General features: G+C 39.7%; 1 protein-coding gene across 2 annotated transcripts in view; it reads left to right on the top strand.

Annotated features, from left to right (window-relative positions):
- The first annotated feature begins 3,203 nt into the window (after positions 1-3,203).
- The window catches only part of LOC131888571 (uncharacterized), a 24,719-nt gene continuing 16,308 nt past the window's right edge, over positions 3,204-11,614 (top strand). For both annotated transcript variants that reach the window (XR_009374125.1, XM_059237461.1), the window contains exon 1: positions 3,204-3,466. The gene's annotated coding sequence lies outside the window, so the exon portion shown is untranslated. The remainder of the gene's footprint in view (positions 3,467-11,614) is intronic.

Below are 11,614 nucleotides of genomic sequence, written 5' to 3'. Positions count from 1 at the left end.
TGAATGTCACAGTGAGCAAGTAAATTTCGTAACTACGTACATTGGCTCACCATTCATCCCAAGAGCTTTTGTGTATTTTCGTGATATTTTTTTCTTGCCAAATTACAATTCTTTTTGTTGGAAATTGATGATTGAAATGAATAAATTAAAGGGTCAATATTGGTGCTTGCTCGATAACTAGAATCACAGTCAGCCACCGAAATACACGAAATACACAAATGGATGTGATCGGAGTAATACATGTTTCATCCCCTTTTGTTCACACTTTTGGATCGTAGCATTTATTTCTTGCTTGGTAATGTTTACAAGGACAATTGTATTCTTGGTTGATGATTCCCAGCTCTGTTTGTTCGATTTGTATAGGCATCCATGCCATTTCAAGAAGAATTACACCACAAGTAGTGTTTTAAGCATTAAATTTACACCAATGCCTTTGAAACGGATCATGCCAAAAAGTTGTATTTGCATTAAACCCTAACATTTGGAGGTATCAGCACGACCAGAGACAGCTAAGCTAACCGCTGGCACAGCCAATAAAATTCTGAGTCTAAATTCATATCAAAATGATTTTGAACTAAAAGCGCAAGTATAGAACTTGAAATCCCGTAACCTTCCTATTTCTTTCATTAGATTCTCAGTTGCCCAGAACGGCTATGATTTCCACGATGTATTTCTAGTCTCCTGAGGACTCTATTTTAAAGCTCGTACCTCTGAGTTCAGGACGTGGACGTTAACCGGTTTAAAAATACACTCGTCAAAGTGGTGAGCGGATGTTCATTCTGAGGCCTGTTTCTTAAAGCTCTTACCTCGGAGTTAGGAGCTTGGACGTTAACCGGTATGAAAATATATTGGCGAAAGTGTTGAGGGGATGCTCATTCTGGGTAAAGTCCAAGCCTTAACAATGTAGAACCTAGTAGATAAGCTCCCAAACACAGTGCATCTGGGCATGTCTTAATTTTGATAAAAAATCGGTTCTTCGAGATTCGACTTTACTAGAGCTTTGAAGTTTATTTATTTGCACGTTGAACAAATGCTCGAGTGTTATTTTTCGGATCCGATTGTCTTCTTTCGACAGTTTAGACCATCCATACCTAAGAGAACCTACTCCTCATTTGTTACATTGTCCCCCTTTTTTCTTATCATTCTGTCTTCAATTTTTCACACATATTTTCAGGTTCTCTATAATTTCCATCTCTTTTAAATTCTTCTGTTTTTCACACAATTTTCATCAGTTAAAAAGCTTGAAGGTCGGAGTAGGGAAAAAGAGGGCAAACTTAAGCTTGACAAATTTTGATGTTTGACACTTTGATCTTGTAGGTCAAACCTTTGGAGCTTCGGCTTCGAGTTAAGGTTCATCTTCAAATATTGGCTTTCTAATATTTCAAAAAGTTTGGCTTCACCAGGGACGGCCACCCGTGGACGTCGCACTCCCTTTTCTGTATAACAGAGGAAGGCCGACTTCTGCTCACCACTGTGTGCTTTAAGTTCTTAACTTGCATAAGTCTAACTTGCTCTAATCGTTCCATGCTGCAAGTTATTGTTTGAGGAACATTTAAAATTATTGTCTGACACGGATATGTAATGCCAGAAAAAATAATAATTTCAGCTATTTGTCATAAAAATGGACAATTTTCTGGAAGATGGCGTATCACTTTCTCCTATTGACGGTATTAGATATTGTTGTCTTTCAATTATTTCATTAACAATTGTGTACAATAGTGATAATTTTGTTACTAATGAACACTTCAGATTGTACCGTAATTTGCACTTGATCTTTTCACTTTGATGTTTGCTAATTATTGTGGTTCTACCCTCCAAACACACAATACATTTAATAGTACAGCTGGAGCTCCTGGCTTGGATCTAGCAGACCTGGATAGCAATTATGAGCTGGGCATGATCCATCACCACTGATTACTGGAGACTGTGTGGACACAAACTTCCTTGAGAACTTTATGTTCAGGCCAATGGAAGCTAACCTATGTAGTAACCTGGATTGTCACGTTGGCAAGCAATCCTTATGGTTTTCCAAAGTTGAACTTGACCCCCAAGTCCGGTAGGTAGAGATCTGGGACAGGGGGAGCCATCACCTCAATCACCCTGGCATACCATCCTTATGGACTTGGTCATCCATTTGTTTGCTGAGCAGCCCAAATAAACCAAACAAATTTCATTACTTTTGAATGCCATATTCTTGGTGCCCAGTTGACCTGTTTTGGGATGGATAATGAGTATATCTTGGGAGGCCTTCATGCCTAAAATCCGGGGAAAATATCACTGCACTGGTGGTTGAAGCCAGCCAGGCCTTTCTCGCGGGGTGCACGAACTTTGAAATCTCGAAACATTGTCACTTTTTACTCGAAATCAACACCTCCATTGATCTCAATCCAATAGTATGAGGAGTTTGTTGATCAAGTGAAAAGTCGGCCTCTTGTTGTTATGGCTTGAAAGATTTGCAAAAGAGTATTACGTCCTCGTTAGCTCAGCTGTCCCTGGCTTCATCCATTGGTGGGATTTAAAAAGTGCGATTGATAACCTTATATGGTCAAGCCAACCCCGAGAAAGCACAATTTTTAGTGCAATCATTGTTACAATCTGAGAATGCATTGTAAGACAAATGGATCAAAGAGAGAGTTTCTACAGCTTTGTTCTTGAAAATTCTAAAGGCGTGCTCAAAATTTAAGCAGTGACGACATTCTTTGAAAGGCTCCCCATTGAACATTGATAAAGGATTTCTTGTCTGTGGGAAGCCTTGAAACCTGGGTATCTTTAGTACCTTTCGATAATGCAATCTTCATTTCCAGGAGTTTGGGGTTCTTGCTCAAAGTTGCCAACTCACCCATGTGACCATTCCATGGACTCTTACGTGTCATTTGATCCGTGATAAACACAGGGTATGAATCTCCATGTCCAATTGGTTAATGCATCTTTAGACATTGGTGTTGCTCCTCCAACGCCTCTGGACCATGATCCATTTCTCGCCTTTGGCTGGTATGAGGAGCCAAGGGCTGCAATAATCTCTAGCTTCATGGAGCTAACCAAACCTCCCTCCCCGAATCCTCCTTACCTCGGTTGTTGTCCTCTCCTGGTCGTTTTCTCTCGCCGCTTTTCTGTCTTTCGCCTCTAACTGACTCTCTCTCTTCTTCTCTTTGAGCCTCGTTCCAAGTTCTCCAAGTTCCGTGTTCCATTCCTCATACTCTCGCACATTTCCTTTCCTCCTTCAGTAGCGGACGAGCTAACGTAAGGAAAGGGAGAACGAGAGAAGCTTCTTTTTCCGTCAATTGTTTTCCTTTGACATCGTGTAAGTTGACACCCGAGGACCTCTGGTGTTTATTGCCCAAGCGGAACAATAGAAAAAGCCATCCAAACGTTGTTCCGCTCGCCTTATGGGGACTTTGTGTGCAAAGCTCTCGAAACATATCATACAAGCTGTGTCGAGATGAGCCAAACCTGTAGATCTGAGGAGGTAAGTTACTGACTGACATGGGTCCACTTTTGGCAAATGAAGGACGAGCTGCTCGATTTAATGCACTTTAGACGGGATACAGTCCTCTTTCATTCGCTCTTGCTCATATATTGCACCACATGAGAAAAGAGAGAAAGAGAAAGTGTGGTGGAAGTGATACTCGCCTGATCTGAATAACAATTTCTATTGAGCACTCAAAAGACTCCTTTCCAAGTGAAATGGAGACATCCCGAGGCTTTTATGAGAAACTGCAATGAAATAATCCCGACGTGGACATACTTTTACACACGACGTTATTGATTGGGATGGCTTCCAGCTTTGTCGATACGCAGCTCCATTCTAGATGGTATCGTCAAAATGCTATCCAAAACTAGAATACCAATGACTCCCACAGACAGACCATACAACGCGACTTAAATACTCACCTGCATGGACTACGCATTGTCTATGCAACGCATTCCAATTTGAAACAGTGTTCAGTAATGTTCCAAGTAACGAGGCCTTTTGGGATGGGATGGGTGCTATAGCTGGGATAGCCAATTCTGCATCTGGTCATTACAAGCCTTAAGAGGCCTCATAAATTTCTTGGAACAAGGTGGCCTAGCCTTTGTGCAGTGTATACGGCCTCCTGTCTATCTATTCGCCAGGGAGCCAAAAGCGACTAAGACGGTATTAAGTCCGCACAAGGCCCGACCAAACAAACAAGCACGATTGAAGACCAAAATATGGACAATCAAAAACTCAAGTCCAACCTCTGCAGTGCTTGTGACCAACTTGGTAATGGGAAAAGAACCAGACTCAAAGGGGATTTTGATTGAAAATTATAACGACATTGCATTTAAGATTGGTCGGGATGGCTAAAGAAGACTCTCGTTAAATCAGTGAAGTGGAATCATCCCAGGTCCCTGAACAAAAAAAAATCCGAATACAAAGGACAAAAGCAATGTTTTCGAGACCAAGGAGTCGACAAAATGTCATTTTCTGTGATGTTCAAGAAAACGGCCTGGGAATGGCATTTTCCTCCTAACATTTGAGCACCTAAACAATGAACGAAGTATGGTGGGAAACAATAATGAGCTCTCAAAAACATGACCAATTGGACAGCAAACTGTTGCCCAAAAACTTGATAATGAGTTTGTAAGAGAGATGTCAAATGCGACCTAACTTTTGTCACATATCTGCTCCTTCGCCAATCTTCTGATTTTTTCCTCATCTGGCTAGACTAAGAATGAAAGCTTTGGCAAAAGACATGCACTCATATATTCAAGGAAGATCACTCAGACTATTTGGAAGGCAGACGGCTCCATTTGTTTTTTGTTCCAAATGGAACATTAAGTTTGAGCTCCAAAGCATGAAAGGACCTACGTGTTCCGCCATTCAGGGTGTCGCCGTGGATTCTTTTATGATTCTTCGCCAGTCGTTTGAGTGGAACTAATCGTTTGCTTGTACTTTGGCCTTATTAAGATGAACCAACATAGACAGAGGGCGCCTTCAACATGCAATGATTCTTGGAACATTATTAACGAGACATTGCCTTGTTAGTTACCCGAAAAGGGAAATTTAAGAGTGAAACATATGATGGATAAAGTGCGGAACAAACTTTTGATCGAATTCCACAGTTTTTGAGTTAGACATTTTTATTTTTTGGGGGTTGGTTTTTCATTGGATTTTTTAAACACTACAGGGAATGTAATCCCCTGTCCTATTGAGATAAAGTATTATATTTCGTCAATTTTTTATCTGTCATTTTTTGTACGGTATTTGGTCTGTCTACGAATTCGATTCAGCATGCCGAGCTAGTCCCTGAATGTAGGGTTGATCTGGAGGGTTTTGCAGGGATTTCACCTTCCTAAGGCCGGCTTCTACGTTTACTAAACTTGATCCCGGGATCAAACCGTTTCCAAAAGCCAGGGTGATGTAATGGCATTCCTTTGTTTTGACTACCAAATAATAGTTTATTATTATAAGCTGCCTCACATTGCATGAGCTAGGCATCGATAGAATGAGTTCCCTGAAATCGTTTGTGAAGGAGCGGAAAGCAATTCATTTTCTAACTTTTATTACGTCAAGTTTTTGGGACGAAGTACTCAGGACGTTCAATGTAAATAAGAAGCGGTGATACAAATTCAAACTTAGATATTTCCAAGACTTGGAGCATTTAAACACAACCCTTTAACCATATCGACCATTATTTGCCCAGACACGCAATGAAATGATCTAATTCCAGCGTTTCTAAGCCACAAGGAACGCAAAGGTCCTCGTGTTACTGGTCACCCTGCCATTATTAATATTTCAACTCTCTTTGTATCGAACTTTTCATGCACACTGGCTTTCTTATGCAAGTTGAGATCTTCAAAAATGTGAAGCCATCTCTCGAGGGCCTAAGTTTGGATTCTGCCACAATGGAATTGATTACCCAATTTCCCAACCTTAACCAAGTTCTTCCCGTCTTTGAAAAACAAGCAGGAGATTGGTTTCCTTCAAATGGCTCAAACTTCTCCCCAAATCAGAATGAATGGATGAGTTGCTAACAGGATCGAATTCTGTTGAAAGCAAAGAAACATCATTTTATACGTACGGCGACTCATCAAAATAGATAGTCGTCTAAGTAATCCATTTGAGCTTGCCATTTGTTTGGCTTTGTTTCCAAATGATCCTCTTAAACATGCGTCGTATTGAACGAAGAATTGCAAATGAAATAGTCTGTGATGTGGAACGCCTATGCTTATTCAAAATTGGAACCGTCTCGTTGCAGCTTGTAAATAGCACGTGCGGTTCAAAACTTTCCTTCACTCATTTAAAAAGCCAAACACATTACCATAGTTTGTATGCGTTTTGAAAGCAGTTGGACTACTTCAGAGGCTTGAGAAATGTTGACACACCACTAAGGGGAAGGATAGGACTACTTCATCTATTTTCCTATGGCTCTGTTTTTAATCTTGGGAATCGCCTCTAAGTCTTAATCAAACTAAGCCTCAAAAAATGCTCTTGAATAAGCTCCAAAATGCATTTAAGTTAATGAACGACTGCAATGTTTCATCAAGCTTATTGAGCTCTTTTTAGTTCATCCAGACTGGCAAAAGAGCTCAGGAATGAATGAACGAAATCTATTGGTACAGAAGATGTACTGTACAACCATAACCCAAATAGGATCCTGTCCAATGGTTGAGGAGCTGTTGATGGTTGGAGCAAGGAAGCTGGTGGGGTCTAATGACAAGCGACAAGCTCTTTCCTGTGAAGTACAGTCGCATGTCGTATTTATCATCTTACACTACACGGGAGGTCGCATCAATAGCCAGCCTCTTGCCACAACAATACAAAAGCAATTCGCATTAGAGGCTCTTCACTAGATCTTGAGATGATAAGGGGTCCTTGAAAAACAATTGGCCCTTGTTCAGTTGTTGATGATAGATTGAATAGAGGTGATAATGGTGTTGTCTTGTTTCCAGGTGTTTTTGGCATTTCAAGCCTCAAAAAATATTGAAAAAGAAGCAACCAGATAGGATCATTTTATCTGATTGTTGTTCATTTTTATACATATTTGTACCGCAATCAATAAAACGTTAAGGCTAAAGTAAGTCCTCAACTCATGTGTTTAACAGTTTTAAACTGCTTTAACAAAATTTGCTTGATGGCTTTCCTTAAATCTTTCTGAGTTCAAGACACTGTTACATATATCTCTTCACCTTTAATTTTCTTACATCCTGATTATTGAATGCATGCCTTCTGTTGCAAAGAAATAATTAGGAAAACTACTTGGGGCTGGTTAAGCTCATCAAGGACCAATTGACCATTCATTACATGAGGGAATTGAAACTTTCGGTCGAGATCGACCCAAATTGACTTTTTTCCAGCCTTTCTGATTTCTTCAAAATGCACATTTGAATTTCCAACGCAATGGAATATCTGAGTCAAGAAGTCTACTACTCAGAACAAATGGCCTGGCCCTCTGCGGGTGATTTATTGCCAGAATGGGTGTATTTTTGCACAATGGTTCAAATGCCTTTACAAGCTTTGGTGAGGCTTGGCATTTTTCTAACTAACGAAATTATGGGCTATATTTTAGAACTCAATGCTTTTTGAATTCCAGGTCAGGTAAAAAAACTGACAGGCCAAAAAGAAATGAAAACAGATAGCATTTTTTAAAGGAAATTTGGTGCATGGAAATGAAGATATTGTCTGTTAAGTCACTTTTCAGCTATTTAGGATTAATTGGGATTTTTTCATCAGTTTTAGCTCCAACACCTCAACAATAAAAAAACTAAAAATATCCAGCAATTCATATCGATTTTTATAATCACGAAAGCCAAACATTTTTTTCCCCTTTATATTGCACTAATCAAAATAGCTCAAAATGTTTTAACTTTACTCAAAATACTCACATCATATTTACAGTTTATAATAATATTTTTTTGCAAACTCGTACTTACGCTTTCAGCGCAATTCTGATGAAAATGTACACAACAAGCATTTTTTTCAGTTTCTCTTCAAGACTTTGTTGAAACTTGATAAAAGCTGCATCTTTGAGGTCTGGGCCGAGTCTCAGTGTGTCTTCACTACTAAAAAAGTGTTGTTCCAAATAGGAATGCTCCCGGTCTTTTAAGACAAGCATCTCTGCCGTTCAGCATTTTGTGACTGAAACTTATAATTCTTATTCTGAAAGAATGAAGGAGATTCCAAGTCAAATTTCAGACCTTTTATGGAAATACATACATACATGATACATCAATAATACGAGAGTGTATCATTTGACCGTCTGCCGTTTAAGCAACTTACTAATCTCATTTTGTCTCTATTTTGGTTGGTGCGTCCCTTGAATAAATGCGCTAACGTTTTTCCCTTGTAAGAGACGTCTTTATTCTCAAAGGCGTGTTTTTGACGGATGAGAGAGCGGCTCACCCTTGAAAAGTAATATTAGGGAACTGCAACGACTGACTCGTTATGGATGGACGGGTTTGGCTCTCTTTGATCCATGATGGGACCAGATCAGGTCTACCAGTACGCCAAGACATGCTGGAGATCAAAAAGCCGCCCTTCTCAAAGAATTCGCTCATTTTCACATGTTGCTATTTGATCATTCTTATTGCGAGCATTTTCCATCACATTGAGTTCTAACATATCTTGTTGAAAATATTGCGGTTCCAAAAACAGGTTTATCCTTCGGTTTTCCGCAGCAGTCTACTAAAAATGGGGAGCTAAAGTCGAGTACCTGAAATGGAATGGTATTTGAAGGAAACAAATCCCGAGCTTTCAAATGTGGGTAGATGTAGGTGAGTGAGGGTGTCTGGCAGGTCCATTCCCTCTACATTTACCGGATCTAGAGAGACGGTTGGGCGGGCGACCAGGTTCCTACATATTGTTACCGTTTAAGGGTTCTGTTGAGAGCAGCCAATTTGCTGTGGTGGACAAGTTGAGCAAGGGAAACTCAATGCCACTACTGAGAGGTGAATAAAGTTCCGAGAAACCAGGGCTTGTTCAATGGTGCCTGTTGGCTAATTGGGCTCTTGAAGAGATTTAATTAGCATTCTACTCTTACCCATGCAATGTCTGCTTGTTTCGAGGGTTCGATCTCAGAGAGTGTTGAAGGGCCCTTGTGCCTATTATACTCGGGTAATTTTGAGTTTAACACAAACAATGATGAAGTGAGTACCTTCTTCACTTACTCGATCAAAGTAGCGAAAGAACAAGCCATCATACCTTGGTTTCTTGAAAGGACTTCTCGAAAAGAAGTGCAACCACAACTGGACTAGAAGAGTGCGATACTCTATTTGGGGTTCATCAATGGTAACTTCATCTAGGCAAAAATATGCACAAAAACTTATAGTTCGTTCTCAGTTATCTTTGTCAATCCATACGTAGAACAATGTTCAGATATGACAAAACCCGTTTTCTAAAATGCGAATGAAAGATACTTCATGTGCCATTATTTATCATATATATATATATATATATATGAAATCTCATTTCGTTATTGACAGTGATGTATGTATACCCAAAAGTTTAGGTTTAATACACGAAGGGTGGTTTAGAATTCTTTCCCAAAGTTTTGATAGCAGGAATCATGCTCGTAATGAATATATCATGAGCCAGTAATGCATCAAAAAAGAGACTATGCCGAGGAAAGTTTTGATGCCGTGTTCATTGCTCATTAATACTGTAGATTAGATTGTTTGCTTGTACTGTAGCCAAACTGTCTCCAAAGTTGATGATCATGGAAAGAGTGACTTTCTTAACGACACTCTGTGAGGAAAGTCATCTAAATGTACAAAGCGAAAAGTAGAAAGTTCACCCACAACTTGCTTTTCTCGTACGGGCTCGACCTCTTCTATTTTCAGTTATTCTTAATGCTTGGTTGAAAAATGCATGTTCCTTGATGGATCAGTCTTTCCTCAACTAGAATTTGTTATCAAGAGAGTTTTGAAGAATACAAGTGGACTCTTAAAGCAGGGTGACACATTAGTGCTTGAATGAAGTGCCCGGTCCAAATCTTGCTCAAAGCCTGGCACTTTTGGCCCTTATGGTCCAGTTACACGACACGTATTTTATCACATGAATTCGACGAAGAAGCGATTCACAGCTCACAGATCAACCCTCTTGTCGTTCACACTGACCAAGCAGTTTTCATCAAAGTTTATTTTTGTTCTCAATGAAGCGTTTAGTGTGTCTAAATACTGGCAAAAGCAAAGAGCCGGAGGAGTGCAAGAACTGGTGAAAAATTATTTTGTGTTAGAATCAATGCCATGAGAAGCAATTCTTTTAATTAACAGCAATGATTTGAATTATTAGTAATGATTTTAATCAATATTAATATTTTGCATTAGCTGTTTTACATTAGCCTTATGGATTTGCATTGTACCGTCTAGATGAGTTGAGTGGGCCTTGGATTGATGGAAACAATGATACAATACAAATTACTAATTGACAAGGTATGAACCTAATTTTCAAGAAACCATGGTAGCTGAGTGGTCTAAGGCACCCGATAGAGGAACGACATGGTTCCCCAGATGGCGTGGGTTCGAATTCGAATCCCGCCTTCGGAATAAACCTTTACCACTCAATTAGGTTTGGTTTTTCACGGCTCTTTGGTAAGACGTAACTACTTTAAAACCTAATAAGTTTATTGCTCATTTATGTTTAGCTTTAGCAATTTCTCTCTGATTTGTAGTACTTCTAGTTCCAAATCGTTATGTGTAGTTCTTTAGTTTGATTATACTGGTGCTTGACAGTTAGAATTTATTGTTAATTAGTGTATTGAGTTCATTTTATCTTAGACCAGTTTGTTGAGTTTATTTCTGTGTTTTTGTGTTGTTTTCCTAGTTTACATATGTTCTTGATTCCTTGCTTTTCTCTGTCCCTTACTTCTTGTTTACTATCTCTATCTTAGATTTCTATGTTTAGTTTGATGTGAAGTAGTTCATTCAAATTTTGCTTCGTTGTCCTGCATCTCAGGACAAGATTGCATAGCCTTTTGGTTTTCTTTAGCTCCTCTGCATTCATGATGGAAGCTATTTTTGGAAAAGTCAGCAAAGAGACTAGACAATGTTTGGACTTGATCTTGCCAGAGAAGGATCCTTCCGTCGTAAATAAGCCCTTTATTATAGAGGCTTTAGTTGCTTGGGTCAATGAAACCGAGGGTGCTGCTTGAAGAACAGGCTAACCCAGTAGTTGAGAAGTCGACTGATGTGACCAATGTAGAGGTTGAAGTAGTACCCTCTCTTGAAAAAGAGCAGGAGAAGACAGTTGTAGAGAAAATAGTCGGTCCTGTTTATCGAAATCAGCCTTGTCCTGATGAGGGAAAAGGCTGTAAGTTTGACCCCCTAAATGGTGTCAAAAACTTCTCAAGTTCGGCCTTGAGAAGTACAATAGGAAGAAGGGATGTTCAAAGGTAGATTGTCCTTTTTTTCACCCGTACATGTGCCGTCAGTCCATGAGACTTAAGACGTGCTTTAATGTACGGTGTACCTCCGTCCAGGTAGAAGGGACGCAAAGAAAGGCGAGAAATTAGGATAGCTCAGTTTCGTAGTTTAGAGCTGACCCTGTTCCTAAACCTAAACCCACCCCACCCCCTTTCCTTAACCCATTTAACTTCCTCCCTCCCTCTCCTCCTACCCCCCACCCTCTCTCCCAATTACCTCCTCTTCCTTCAAA

Source organism: Tigriopus californicus, chromosome 10 (genome assembly GCF_007210705.1).
Source record: "Tigriopus californicus strain San Diego chromosome 10, Tcal_SD_v2.1, whole genome shotgun sequence".
NCBI lineage: Eukaryota > Metazoa > Arthropoda > Copepoda > Harpacticoida > Harpacticidae > Tigriopus > Tigriopus californicus.
Note: the sequence above shows the minus strand (reverse complement) of the source record. Positions and strands in the feature narration are given on the sequence as shown.